The following is a 16,134-nucleotide window of genomic DNA, read 5'->3' on the forward strand; positions in this document are numbered from 1 at the left end:
AGGCTTTGGGGGGTCCTTTTTGGCTCTCCGCCAGCTCTCAGAGCTTGGCCAGCTCTCAGAGTGCCTTTGGGTTTCCAGGTTGGCGGATTGGGTAGGATGCATTAATGACTCTATTTCCCTATTTTCTCCCTGAGTTGTACATTTTCTCATTTCCCTTTCCCTTGTAAATAAACCTTTTATTAACCTTTTGTGTGTGCCTGTAGTGGAGTATAAATAAGTCCCTTTTTAGCGTGCGGTTGAGGACCCACAGCCAGGCAACCCGCTTTTATATCTGGGTTGCTCCATAACAATAAGAGGTCCAAGATGCAGATAATCCACATTTCTGGTTGACATAAAATACATCATTTGGAACTTTGACAATCCATTTGATGCACTGATTTTACTTGGTTTAAAAGAAAACCCAGTTTTATGGTCCAACCACTATGGAGAGCTGTGTGGAGATTTCTGGACCTACTAAACATAGAGCTTCCATATGATCCAGCAATTCCACTCCTAGGTATTTACCCAAAGGACACAGAAACATCAATTCCAAAGAGCGCCTGCGCCCCTATTTTTATAGCAGCACTACTTACAATAGCTAAGCTTTGGAAACAACCCAAATGCCCAAAAATAGATGACTGGATCAAGAAGATGTGGTACATATACAACATGGAACATTACTCAGCATTCAAAAAAGATGAACACATGCAATTTGCAGCAACATGGATGGCGCTGGAAGGATCATGCTCAGCGAAATAAGCCAGAAAGAAAAAGAAAAATACTGGATGGTCTCACTCATAGCAGGAATCTAGAAAATTTAAATAAGGGCCAGGAAAAAGAATAACTATAAGAAAGAAAATATCAAAATCAACAAACAACTATGAACCAGAGACACTCTATGGGGGGTGGGGGGTGAGGAAAGGCGGGATTGGGGTCAAAATAAGGGGGTTGTGATTGGGGAACATAAAAATAAAATTTTAAAAAAGAAAACCAAGTTTTAAATGACTAGTTGATTTTTGTCAACTGGAAAAAAATAATAAAACCCTACTGAACATGATTGGCATGAGGTACTCAAAGATAAAGTTAGCTGTGCTCAGGAGCTCCCCATTTCATCACTGGCCCAACCCAAGGTTCACCACATCCATTTTTTAAGTGTTTACAAAACTATGCTTAATTTTTTTTAAATAAATAATAATAATAACCACAACTATCCATTGGCAATCCTCCACACTTCCTCCCACCCCCACATCCATTTTTGTAGGTACATGGATATATGATTCTTTAAAAAGGTGTTCTACTTCAATAAGAAATCAAAATAACAATGTCTGTCTAGCCACCTTTGCCACAATGAAGCTGAACATCTCTCTGATACAAAACTATAATCAGAAAATTAAGTCATAGTTAGATGAGTTTAAATTTCACTGATAAGCATTATAGAGGCTGATATAAAGTTACTCTCTTCCAGTCATGATCTCTTCACTATGTGATATCTAAATACAACCTACAAGGTATTCAACACAGGTCATGAAGGCCATGAATTCACTGTTATAACATCAACTACATTTAACAATTAGAAAATAAATAAGGTGCTATAGTTTCATTCATTAATTAAATTTCATTTTTAGAAATCAGCAATACCCTAAGAAATAGAAAAAAACAGAGTATTTCCTAATTCAAGTTCTTAGTACTAAACATACTTTAATAGAATTTTAACAATGGAAAAATAGAGATATTTACCTCCTTAAGACCTGAATTAGTTGCTTGTCATTTGCAGAAATTCTTGAGACACTGTGTGAATATCTAAGATATTTTTCCTTCTCAGGATTATTATTATCTTATAAACAACTCTCTATACATTTCCCTTGACCTGAATCTTACAATTCAGAAATAAAAATGGAGTGGCAAAGAGACATATAAGAACACGCAAGTTATCTAGTTAGTTAAAACAGTCCCAAGTCAGATGTCTCAAATTCTAGGAAACATTGGGAAGACCCAGTGATCTATCACTTTGCAAAGTACAGACTGGCACACTATTCTCTGCAGCTTTAAGAGCCAATTAGAACTTAAGTGGAGAAAAAAAATTACATTCTAGCTTTCATTCCTCACTGGAATATTTCTGGTGATTGCTCACCAAAGAAGGTGGCCAGAGTTTGGTTCCATTTAGTATTCTATGAAAGCACAAAAGGAGATTTATTCTCGGTCTCCTTAAAGTAATTCTCATATGATTTTTAAGTTTTCTTATTATTTTTAGATTTTAGTAAAAAAAGAGAGGGAGGGAGGAAGCGAGGATTTATCAAAATGCTTCCATTATTCTTTGCTGAAACCAGTAGGAGTTTTTAGATTTGAAAACAGGGCCAGACAGAAACATTTCATGGGAAAGTCTTCAGTAGAACAGGCTTGATAATGAACATGCCTAGAAAAATAAAATCATAAATGCTGTATGTGCTGGGGGTAAGGGGGACTCTTATCTTCAGTTGGGTTCTGTTTCCCTTAGGCTTATGTTACCTACAATCAATAGGTCTCCAATTCAACAGAGAAGATTTACATATGCTGGTGTATTTTGATGCTAATGAAACTGGTCTAACAGTTTTAATGAGTATAAAATTTTGGATTGGTGGGTAAATTTATGAATTCACCATACACAACTGGGCCCAACTCCTTAATTCCACTCTAACTTTTTTACCTATGGTCTACCCCAACTTAGGGTAAATAACCAAGCCAAAATATACCCTACTCAGTGAAGACAGAAATACAACTCTCTAAATGCTCACTAGAGATAAGAATATGATTGACAGACACTTTCCCTAAAGGGCAAAAGATTGTGTGATTCAAAACCAAAAAAAAAAGTTACTGTTAACACTTTTAATCACTCTTAATCTTTAAAATCCTTACTCCATGAAAGACAAATTCTTTATTTCTCCTCCTAGCAGAGTACCTAATGCATAGTAGGTACTTGATAAATGACCACTAGAACAAAGATGATTTGCTCTCACAAAGAAGCTAGAGCAATGGCTATATCACTCTATCATCTCCCAATCATCTTTTTTTCTAGGTAAACAGTTTAGAGAAAAGTCAAGACAAGGATCCTGGAAAAATAAACAGCCTGAATAGTTTGCTATAAATAAATCTAGTGGCAGCAAACCTCCATTTTCAGAATTATAATTTATTCACATTGCAATATTTCTTTAGGGTAACATGGTGAAGAAATAGAAATTAGAAAATACTATAGGGTGAGAAGGGAAAATTATTCTGACCCTTCCCCCCAAAAAAGCTAGGTTTAAATTCATTCTTGAGGTGAACACCCCAAAGTGCTACCTAGTGGTTTTTTTTAAGATTGATTTATTCACGTATATAAGAGCTGGGGTACAGGCCAGAGGTGTGGGGGGTGAGAGGATTCACCAGAGAGAGTGGGGAGCAGAACAGGCAGATTGACTGAAATGCACTGCTGAGGGGAGCAGGGGACAGTCAGGAGAGGTCTGCTGACTGGGTCACCTTCCTAGCTGGGGATCGAACTTGTGCTTCAGTGGCTGCAGATAGCTTCACAGTGCTGAGACTTAACCCCTTGCACCACCAGGAAAGCCCCCATTGCTACCTAGTTTTTAATTTTAGTTTTATTTTAAGCTTGTTTAACTCAAGTTCTCCATCAAGTCATCAGCTTAACGAAGATACTAAGCAAATACTTAAGTGCCAGTTCCTAAGCACCCCTATGTGGGATACACAAAAATGAATGCAACCCAGTCCCTGCTCACAAAGAAATCACAACCCAATTTGGAAAACAGATAATTTTCTTTTTTTTTTAAAGGTTTTTTTTTTTTTTTTTAATTTTATTTATACAAAAGCCAGGGTACAGGCCAGATGTGTGGGACGGTTAGAGAATTCACCAGAGACAGAGCAGGGAACAGAACAGGCAGATCAACCGAAGTACACTGCTGAGAGGAGGAGCGGGCGAGACAGGAGAGGTTTGCTCGCCATGTGGGTTCCTCCAAGGCCAGCGGGGATCGAACCGGCACCGCAGAGGCTGCGGACAGCTTCACAGCGCTGTGTTCAACAGCCTGCGCCACCAGGGAGGCCCCAGATAATTTTTTTTTTAAGATTTATTTTATTTATACAAGAGCTGGGGTACAGTCCAGATGCACGGGAGGGCAAGAGGACTCACCAGAGACAGAGTGGAGAACAGAACAGGAAGACTGACAAAATACACTGCTGAGGGGAGCAGCTGGTGTGACAGGAGAGGTCTGTTCACCATGTGGGTTGCTCCAAGGTCGGCAGGGATCAAACCGGCACTGCAGAGGCTGCAGACAGCTTCAAGCGCTGCGCTCAATCGCCTGTGCCACCAGAGGAGGCCCGATAATTTTCGTATAATACAGGAAGTGCTGATGGTGAGAGCAAATCTAATGTTCATAGGATGCTATCGGACTGTGGGAAAGGAGTCCTTAGCTCAATGCTGGCATGAAAAGTTTAAGTAATGTCAGCCAATCAAAGGTGGGTGGGGTGAGGTAGAGGTAGAGGGCAGCACATATGCTAAATACAGAAGTAGCAGGAATAATGAAAGAAAAATCACAAATATATACGTACATATACTACATTATAAAATGTAGGTAGAGACTTAGGGGAGGGAGGCAGGAAGACAAGGAGCCCCTATATGTCCCACACACCAAATTTTCATTGATGTCCTTGCTTGTGCGAGATCTGCATTTCAAGGTTGGTTGTGTTCACTGGTTGACTCAAACCAGGCTGGTAATTTACTCGATTTAATTATCTCATTTTTGTCTACATATACCTTACCTCACTTGCACACTGTATCTATCATGTTGATTACATAATCAAATGTTTATTGATTAAACATTCGATAAGGTCCAGCTTTGGAAAGGGACCATCAGTAGCCTGAGCCATTCCACAACACTAAGTTTCTTAAATCCCAAAATCCCCCCTCAGAGTCCAGCTCCCATCTCTGAAAGTTCAAGAATCCACAGCTGATCCATTAGAATTTACTGAAACATCAATCATCCTGGTGGGAATCTGTAACTGGGAATTCATTCCATACTTAAAGACAAGCAATCCTGTCTCCAGATGTTGGACTATGACAATCAGAATACTCGGAAGCAATTTCCTTCTAAATAAAGGATTACAAAACAGAAAAGGGTGTTACATTGCAAGTCTTCCTCATTTCTAACTGAATACACATCATTTAAAACACACAGCATTGGGCCTCCCCCGTGGCGCAGCGGTTAAGCGCTGGATTGCAAAGCTGCCCGCAGCCTCTGCAGCGCTGGTTCAATCCCCAGCTGCTCCCCGGCTCCGGCTCCGGTGGAGGGTCCCACATGGCGTGCAGACCTCTCCTGCTGCCCGCTGCTCCCCTCAGCAGTGTACTTCCGTCCATCCTTCTGCCTGCTCTGCTCCTGGCTCTGGCTCTAGCGAATTCTCTCACCCTTCCGCGCTTCTGACTGTACCCAGTGCTTGTATGTATGTATGTATGTATGTATGTATAAATAAACAAATAAATAAATCTAATAAAATAAATAAATAAAATAAAATAAAATGCACACCATTAATGCAGGATGGTCATTAACATGGTTAATGGGAAATGAAAGAAAACAGACCAGATCTGGGGGGAAAAAATGCTTTTGAAGATAATAACAAGGTAAGGTGATGGGGGAAAGGAAGGGAAATGAAGAGAAGGTATTTTCAAGAAAAGTGGCAAAAACTTGCTAAATTTTCATTATTTGGAAACAAGACACTCTTGAAGGAAACATCAGATACTGCTAAAATCATCAGGTATTTGTATCCAAGTGACTTATTTAATATAAAAACATGGGTTTTCCCTGGAGGAACCAAACTGTTAACATCCCATGAACTCTATCACATTTGCCTCCTTTCTCCTACTGACTGTAAAACAAAGAAATCTGTCTTGAATTTCAAGATGTCCCACACATTACTGTGACTAATCCCCAACCATTTTTATTTGCAGTGTGCAGAATGAGTTTCTATGACAATCCCATGCCATTCTCAATGTTACACTCACATTTTCTGCCTTTTGAAAATAACTACAGAACGAATCATTCGTTCTGCACTTTCCAGAGAGTAACACACATATTAATGACTGGAGAAAGAGATTTCACTTTCAGATTAAAGAACAAGGAGCTATAACAAAGAACAAAAATATTCCAATGTACGCTATTTGGGACCACCAGATTTTTGTTGTTGTTTGTATTTCACTTATCAGACATGCAACAGTTCTTCCCTTTCCTATCACCATCTGTACAAACTTTCCCAAAAGACCCTCACAGCTGTCCCATTAACACACTCAGATGCATAGGACCTCTTACAGCTCTCCTCTAAATGTAACATGTATCTGTTTTACCAAGAGAAAGAAAGGCAGAGCAGCTTGAGACCTCGGACAATTTAAAATCCACTTCAGTGTAAAAGTCTCAAGAATGCAACTTTCTTTGGAGAAAGAACAAAATAGCGAACTTAGGTGGCTAAGTTGGAACTGCTACCAACCACCACGTGAATTCACCAGGGCTTGCCCCCCACGGCCTTCCCTTCCTTTCTGTTTTTCACTCCCTCACTCTTCTGCTGTATCATTTTCCTATACCTCTGCTTTATATTCGGGGTTACTAGTGGATTGCCCTCAAAAGAGAACTTTTTTTTAATATACCAACAGCTTTCTTTAGAGAAAACACACTACGGTGAACTACCAAATGAGAGAAACCACCTGTGCCTGTCGTGTCCCTGCTTACATTTTCTGTCCATTTACATAGATCTTTTTTGACATGAGAAGACAAAAACTTTAACACTTAACAGAAGTGATATCGAATGACAGAATTCCTCAGTTAACACCAAGTGTACGGTAAAAAGGCCATATCAACAACTGGTTCTGCAAATTTCATAAGGCTATAAGTTGGAAGGATCTTCATTTTAAAACCTCAAAAGCTTTTAAATCTTACTTTCTGAAGAAATAACATCAAAGATGGCATCAACTTACCTCTTGGTATTTTCTTTGGTTTTGTTTCCTTGGGACACAGCACATGCCTAATAGGTAGTAAGTGCTCCAAACATGTTTGTTAAACTGAGTTGCCAATGACAAGGTAGAATTTGTCAATAAAGCAACAGAATCAGACCTTCTGTGCCAACACCAACCAAAGAGCATCCACCTTGATGCAAATGCCAACAGCAGACCCTTCAAGTCACAAGAACACTCTCCAGAGCTCCCAGGATGCACAAACTTAGTTTCCTCACCTATAAAATGAAAGTTTCCTCTAAGTTACCTTGAAGGTAGGAAACTCTAACGCTATGAATGAAATAGAAAAGCTCTAGTTTCTCGCTACATTTTAAGCGTCAGAGAAAACAATGGCTTGCAGCAGAATTATGCACTTTTGAGAACACTTACTGTCCCAACTGTAAACTTGTAGGGAGAGCTTAGAATCTGATCTATAAGGAAATATCTTAAGGGAGGGAGGAGCACAGGGGACTGAGGTGATGGTGCACAGGTACACTGGTGAAGGAAACTCTATGGGGACTTCACCTGGGGTTGTGGGGGGAAACAAATATTGTTTAAAAATGAACAGTGATGTAAAAAATTTTTTAAAATAATAAAAAAAAAACCCAGGTCACAGAAGGGTCCAACCTAGTTACTAATTCTACCGTCTTACTAACCTTGTACAATGGCCCCATGATCAGCCCCGGGGCTTCTCGTCTGCTGAAAGGCCAAATGACTAAAGCTCCCCTACCTAAAACTTAAGGTTTATACAGGAAGAGCTAATCAAACAATGTATCAGATTAGTCCATTTAAATATTATAGAAGATCACAACACAGTGTCTGGGGGCTGATGGATCTGGCTTTGCTCCTGGCTTTGCCACTTACTATTGGTGCAACCTCAAGTAAGTTACTACTGCTTTCTGAACCTCGGCTTCCTGAATAACAGAAGCAACCCACAAGAGTCATCTCTGATCTCTACTTGCCGCCGCCACCCAACACGAAAAATTCTCCAGAACTTGGAGAAGTCCAAAAGAAAACGAAATAAAAACAATGAAAGCCACAGAAAACCAAAGAAACCCATACCCACAATTTAGGAAACCAACAAAGTCAACCCTACGAAATGACACCCATATATGTAAACTCCTTCAAGTGCTCAGTGTTTCAAGAGTTTGTCACAGAATGCTCTACCATAAGGCACTATGCACTGGTACCGTTGCACTGTCCTCAGCCCTAAATTAGGTGATTGACAGTAAAGAGTCAAAATAGTCAATCTCTAAATGCACATCTATCTTCCTCTCCATTCTATCTGTTTCCTCCCATTGTGCTGTCTCATGACACAGCTTCACTGATTCAGCACTTCCCCAGCCCAGCACCACTGAGGCTCAATTGCAAAAAAAAAAAAAAAAAAGTAAAAAGCTATGCATAGTCGGTCTTTCTATAGCAAAATTGAAAATGTCTCTCTTTGAAGAATTACAAAGCTTTCTCTCTGAAACCTCTGACCTTTCTAGAGAAATCAGAGTCACTGTAGTTTAAAAATGTAGGTGGTAAAAAGTACAAAGGATTACATTTATCCATTTTGCATGTTCGCCATCTTTTCTGAGACGAGGAGCAAATGTCTTTAGAACAATTAGTTCTTCAACCCTACCATTTCAGACTGCAATTTCCTCACTCTCCAAAGAACTGTAGGACCAATAAGGTGATGCTTTTCTATTAATCAATGCTTCATTTTACAGAAAACCTAAAATACATGAATTCCAGAACACTGTAAAATAATAAGACACTTGTCTATACAGTGAATTGAGCTGAGAAAATAATAAAATTTCATTTGAATCTTCTTAAAAACACTGAAATTATTGACTGGGTAGAAAGGATGAGGGACTTCCAAAACTGCATTTAAAAGAAAAAAGAACTTTTAATAAAAGTCCTTGTCACATATTAAGAGGCCATACAATAAAAGTATTGCAATGACTATCTTTCCCTGACAGGAACATACAACAATAGTTATGCTGTTGAACAGCATCAAGTTACAAAGACTTCATTCTCAGAAGTTACTTGAAACTACTCTCTAAAAGAGAACCCTCTACCATTTAAGAGGGGGAGAAAAAGCCAACTAAATGAATCAATCAAAAACCTTAGTAACATACTGATTTTTATATCATATGCATCTACGCAAAAATCTTGCCACAATCACACAAAAATGCAGATAAGCTTTTGCCAAATTCTCACTAAGAATACTTGCTTCATCTTAAATATTTGTAATTTATCTTTCGCTTGCAATTACTTCATGCTAAAAATATACTCTCAGGTATATACACAGTTTTCCATCAACATCTGTAAAATCTAGTATCATTTATGAATTGTATTCAGCACAAACAATGTTTACAATCTTTCCACTAATCTGTCATTATATCTGAGCCCATATAGTTCTGTTTAATAGTAGGCAGCAGAGGTTTACATGCAGATATACAATATCTTAATTACTCATTCTAGAGTAAAGTTCTTTAAGCAACGCCATTCCTCATTCACTTGGAAAGCTTAAAAATGCCATGAAGAAGGGCCTGATGTCATCTCAACACTGAAATCCATCTGTCTATAGCCCTCCTTTGACTTTACTCCTTCTGCAGCCAAAATTTTTACAAAAGTTGATGGGAATTTGTCAACCTAAGGACTTGTAATGTCAGCTCCCTTGAAAGGCAATGGAATATTTAAAAGTGACAATGATGAGATCCTGTATATACAATATTCATTTTATGTAGGAGCGTAAGAGTAGATAACTAATCCCTGTAAGACTGAATTACACAGAATTCTGAATGCTTCCAACTGGGGAAAGGGAAGAGGGGGGCACATAACACAGAGGAGATAGCTCTGAGTTTCCCATATTAAGTAATATGTCCCTGTCTTTGAAAATTAAATCAAAAAGTGATATTCTCGCACCCCAGTTCTTATCATCCACTGACAAATACCTTTCTCCAAAAAATTACCACTTAGATCATGTTTATGACTCACCACAGATACATCTTCCCCAACAGCGTGAACATGTTGCACTACCCAATCATGGGCTGGCAAAATTACAAAAGGAAATAAAATCACCCAAACCATAGCAACAAAGACAACAGCCTGACAATGGCAGATGCCACAGACATACATACAAATTTTTAAATAGTATTCATTTTTTAAATATATTTTGTCACTTAGTTCATTTTTTAAGCCCAGAGAGCATTTCAAAAAATAGCCATTAAAATATTTATATAAGTATATGTGCTCTGAAAATGCTTATGTCTGGAAACTCATAGGTTCTTCAGGACCACCATGAGCACTTACCAGAGAGATCACAAGGTAGGCAGTACTGGAGCTAGATAGAGAGGATAATGGAATATGAGTCTATTTTTTTTTATGCCAATCCTCCTTTATGTCCCATTTAATCACTTTACTCACAAACCTCAGTTTTTCCTTTCCAGTATAGCTGATGCTCCACAACCTTAAGATTTATTAAAATTTCTGAAAATGAAACTTAAAAAGAAAATCACATCGTAATAGAAGCTAGCTCAGCAGCTTATTTTTTAAAACAAACCCACCCTAGACTAATTTATAGAGAGACTGATACAGTACAAATTACACTGATTGCTCTTTTTTTCCTATTTACAATTATAAAATTCATACAGAATGAGACTGAATTTTGGCAATGAAGTCATTAAGAGTTAATCGTGCCTATGTTTAAAGAAATGAAAATAAGGGCATCAAATAAAATCAGTCAATAAGTAAGTCGTTTAAGAACATTGAGAGGAAATATGTTCCTATTTTCAATTTTTCACCTCTTAATTAAAAAAAATTTTTACTCATAAAATTCCATTTTATTGTTTTCTTTAATTATACACAAGGCCATAATCAAAGGATCTTTATGAAACAAAGTAAATTTAAAAATTTTATATCTAGTTTCTTGTACACGTAAGAAAATATGGGCAAAAATCTACCAACTAAAATATTATACACAATTCTAATTTTATAAAATAATGCTTTAATTTCCAATGGTTTCCCAAATCATCTAGAACCAAACCATCTAAGTTTATCTTATCACAAAAAAAAATCCCTTAAGCCTGTATCATAATGCTTCTATTCACTAAACTTTAACAGTCTAAAAACAAGAAAGAACAAGCCATTCCAGATTTTTGACCCCAACACTGACAAGCATAAGGCCATTCCTCCCTCTCTTGAGTGTGGCCTTGTTCTGTGAATAAGATCTGAATTCCACGGTAAAATCTCCATGGGAAGGGTTCGGATTTTGACTTTTTACTTCCCCCTGATTCCATGTACGTGTATGATACCATTTAAATGACATCCAAGCCTAGACAACAGGATGTAAGGAGGGATATAGAATAGATCTGATGAGTTGTTATAATTTTTTTTCCCCAAAAAGAGCATAGGCTTTAGGATAGAAAGCCTGGGTTTAATCTTGCTCTCTACAAGTCACTTGGCAACTCTGAGACTTTATTTTCATGCATTCAAATGGAAGTGCATTACTTATTCACAATACGTCTATGAAGCTTAAAAAAAAAAAAAGAAAAAGGAAAGAAAAGAAAAATGAAAGCTACAATATATGGCCAAACTCAGTACAGCACCTGCTGGGACAGACACACTCAATAAAGTTGTTTGCCTGCCTGCCTGCCTTTAGCTCCTTCTCTCTGATCTCCATTGATTTAGGTCCAAAATATCTACTACTTGGAAAGTATGTGAGAGACTTGAAGAGAAATAAGTGTAAAGCTTTCAAATAACATTAAAGCTGTATCATTTCAATTACAATGATTCCAATAATTTCCAGGCTTGGGACTAGCAATATATTATATGATAAAGAAGACCAATACTTGTCAAAAGACATACCAGAAATGAACTTTTTCCTCTCAATTTTAACTTTATCCATTAGACAAAAAATACTTTTACACTGTGGAATTATCATAACAAAACATGAAGCACTTTTTTCTAATATCTGGGGGCAGAGGGACTAGAAATGGAAGTCAATTCTAGCTTAGTAGCAGCTAGAGATTTATGCTAAGTTCAGGGACGCTAAAGTTTGGATCTGCAATTCACACCTTACAGTTGCCTTATTGGGAGAGAGTAAAAATCTGACACCACCATAAATTATCACCTTAAAAAAGCAAGATGGTAATAATAATAAACATCTCAATAGCCCCCTTTCCAATTTTATACATGGCACAGCATCCCTAACTGGATCCCTCAATAATAAAAAGAACTTTTGCAAAACTTTTCTTTCTAAAATTTGAATAGAAACTGCAAAAGTTCCCAAATAATCTCTTAAGCCTAAAACAAACGATACAAAAAAAAATTGTGGGGAGATGGATTAAAAAATTCTGCACTTGATATCTTGTTTCTCAGGATCCTTTTACAGTCATTACTTAAACCAAAACACTTTTTAGAGCATCTCCATTTGCGATTAAGTTCACGGTTTTATGTTTCTCTTAACAAAGCATGCCAGTTCATTCATTCTCTTCCTTATCCACCTGACTTCTTCTTTCCCCTTCACCCACCTCCCAAGGATTTACAACCTATAATATATTTAAAAGCAAAATCTAACCTTCAAATAACCATAGGGGAAGAAAGACTAAAATTATAATAAACTGGCATTTAACATTCTCTGTATTCAAGCTGCATTTTAGTTTTTTCTTCTAATCCTCAAAATTGTTTTCAATAATCTATATTAACATTTGTGAGCAATTAGAATTGTTGCTGCTTCTGTGCAAGTTTTTTAAAGCTGACAGGCGTTCCGTGTCCTCTGGAAGCAGCTTGAGGCCTTAACCAAGCGAAACACCCAGTCCTACTGTGTACAGCAGTGACCACAACAAAGACTGTGGTTTCTCCCACACTAGCCCTAAATAGGTTTAAATTAATGCTATTCATCACTGGGTGGAAAAGAAGACAAGGCAAATCCAAGCCAGCAGCATTAGGAAATGTCTTACCAACACTCAAACCTCTTAGCCATAAATGAGCTGACCTCCCTTCACTGGTTTACTCCAGAACAACTCTTTCTCCCTATTCCTATGCATGCTCTGCCTTTGAATTTCCATCTTTTCCACCTATCAAAGACCTAAAAGTCATTTTTATCTCAAGTTTTGTTGCTTGCTAGTTCTAGCTCCTTTGAATAAAAAAGTATAAATAAAATTTTCTAAAACTGTGTTCATATACCAATTATTTACAGTAGATCAGTCAGCCACAAAAGCCACCTTCAGTTTAGCTTAACTTTAGAGTTAGAATGGGAGCAAGGGTGGTACTTACTCTCTTAATTTTAAATATCACTGTTTATTAGTCTTACTCCTTTATCCAAACACACTTTATTACTATAAATCACAGGAATTAACTGCACAACTTTCTCCCAGGGAGTTTATTAAGAGACTAAAAAGCTTTCTTACACAACGTATATTCCTAGATGTGAGCATAAACACATATAAGGCATGTATACCTGTTAACAGAGCATACTGAATATATTTTAGATATGCAAACTAATGTGGCAAGTTACCTAAAATTCAAGAAATTATCAAATTAATTTGGCATAAAATTATAAACTACCACCCTAACATCATTTATAGTAAACTACCTTTATAATTATTCTCTATGCACTGAAAACCCTGTCGATACAGTTACAATGTCTAAAGTATTAGCTTTTTAGAAAAAAGAAATCATTCCCACTGCTCCCAACAGCACTCTGTGTGCAGTCTGGATGTGCACACACATGCACACGAAGCACACACACAGGCGCATACACAGACACTCCTAATCTTACACCTGCTCGGAAGCAGTAGGAAGTGAATTCTCAATCTGTCAACATGACCATCTGGTCCATCTACATATCACGGCTTTCTCTATTACTATATGAAGGAATTGCAGTCACGAAGCCAAACTAAAACTAAAATGCACCTGAATGGGAGTCTCTCTCTCAGAAATGGAATAATAAGATGGTATATCAGAGCAAAACTGGTAGTAATGTAAATATTTTAAATGAGCATTTCATTACAGTGTAATTAAGTGAACAATATGCTACAGGTAATGTGGTAATCAGTAATACTGTCACACAGGTTTACAGGACAGGTACCAGACTACCAAGACATGGCAACAGCTCTCTACCTGAGTGATGGGACCTCAGCTATTCCTGGTCCCTGCAAGATGAAGTGATACTAGTACAGGGCTATCAAAGAAGAAATCAGCAACTATTGCAGAGAAACACTGTTGTGCAAAAATTCTCACTTTCTACCTTAAAACTAATGAGTACTTGCATCACCATTAGGACTAATTCAATTCACTGTCAGTGGCAAAGTAACAATTACATCAATTATCCAGCAAATTTTGATCATTATTCATCTTTCACAGTGAATTTAAGACCATTAAAAATACTTACAATCTTAGAAAATTTCTCATCTGCAAAAAAAGTGAAGATGTTCATTGTGATTTCGCTTTGGTGCCTGATGCCACTTGAAAATTAGCAAAGGCCTGAGTTGAATTAAATATACTTCTATTTTTAAACTTTAGTGTTTAAATGTCTCCACACAGCTGCCTCAGAGCGTTTGTGTTTTCGACCCCACAGCAGGTAATAACTATCAAAAATAAATTGTGACATTGTGATTCTCTGGGCTGGATATACCAACTTATCTCTCTGCAGCCCAGGGATGACACCTAAAAGAGTCTAACCTCTCACAAAATTTAACTAACACAGCTGAGAATCCTTCTAGAATCTGATTACATTACCAGAAGTTATACAGAAGCAGTTTAAAAAAAAAAAAAAACTCTCCAGAAAGTTCTCGGTTGAGTGCCTACTAATGAACAAAGGTTAACTTTATCTAAAAGGTCAAATGCCTGGTGGCTAAGGTTATGACCTTAACAACTTAAATTGTGACCTTGCCACGTGCCGGGTATATTGTAGATTCTGATACAGATCATCTGGTAAAGACTGGTCATAAATTAGCTTTACTGTTACACGCCCACGAAGAAAACTATTTGCCACAATACCATAATATCTCCAGTTGTCACATGATACACAGAAAGGACAACCCAAAGAGAGACCAAATTAAGGACATAAAATGGTTTTACTCTTTCAGACTTTTAACGAGATGAAATTCTTGGGATTATGAAATCACTCCGATTTCATTGCACTTGTTACTGTTTCTCAGCCACATAATTCACACAGTTCTAATGCCACTGGATTTAGAGGAAAAAACTGGAATGTAGCTTATGTGTTGTATTTTTCACATCTCCATACGGCTTAGACTAGATTGCCACCACTTTTTAAAAATCATTGTTTCTGTATTAGCTTCCAGTATTTACATGTGTGCTCTAAGATTTCAACTTCCAAAGACGAGGCCGAAGCCCAAAGTAACAATTATTATACACATTTTCAGAAGGGAAAAAATACTTCATGTTTGTGGCCATGGCGTGGGGAGGGGGGTGCAGAAAAGACATTTTGGAAGGGGAGAGAAAAAACAATTTTAAAAGAAGGGGGAAAAAACATGCTATAGGTGAAAAAGGCCATAATGATTTTGGCAGGTTTCTTGCAGCACGTTTCAGAGTCTCTGCCTCCTGCCAATACTGGCAAGTTCTCAAAACTTTTAAGGAGGTAAAAACATTGTTTAGTGTTTACAAATCTTCAGTATTATAACAGATGCTTGTCAAATCAGTTGTATGTAAGTTGACCGATCTACCTCCTATTTGTATTGGCAGCTTCCCTTCCACAAATAACAGGTCTCTAAATCTCTTAAATCAAATCTGAAATATTTTCAGACAAAAGGCCCTTAATATTTTCTCTTGCAACCGCCCTGTTGCGCGCACACGGCAGCAGCCATTACTGCACTCCGGCGAAAGCCAATGGCCTCGCTCTTGGCTGGTGTTCAGGCCTCACAAGGGATTCTGGGAAACGTCAGAATAAACCAAACCGAAAGGTAGTCTGGCCCATGTTGCTGTCAAGAAATCTTTCATAAGCTGTAAGGAGGCTCACTCTCCCAAGCAACCTTCGACATGTCACTTTACCAGCATCACCCCTCAGGTACTGAAACACTCAGCGACTGTGTTAGCTCAAGGATTCAGAGCATCAGAGCAGTAAGAAACCATCATCAACGACAGAGAATGCATGTAACGCAAGAGCTGTAAACGTGACGTTTCTTTAAATCTCTGGGAGATAC

The 16,134-nt window shown here is 37.8% G+C and overlaps 1 protein-coding gene across 4 annotated transcripts in view; it reads right to left on the minus strand.

Moving 5' to 3' along the window:
* Positions 1 to 16,134, minus strand: part of NFIA (nuclear factor I A) — a 365,327-nt gene that overhangs the window by 335,843 nt on the left and 13,350 nt on the right. The window lies entirely within an intron of this gene.

This window comes from Talpa occidentalis, unplaced genomic scaffold (genome assembly GCF_014898055.3).
Source record: "Talpa occidentalis isolate TD23 unplaced genomic scaffold, MPIMG_talOcc4v2.1 talOcc4.9, whole genome shotgun sequence".
Lineage (NCBI taxonomy): Eukaryota > Metazoa > Chordata > Mammalia > Eulipotyphla > Talpidae > Talpa > Talpa occidentalis.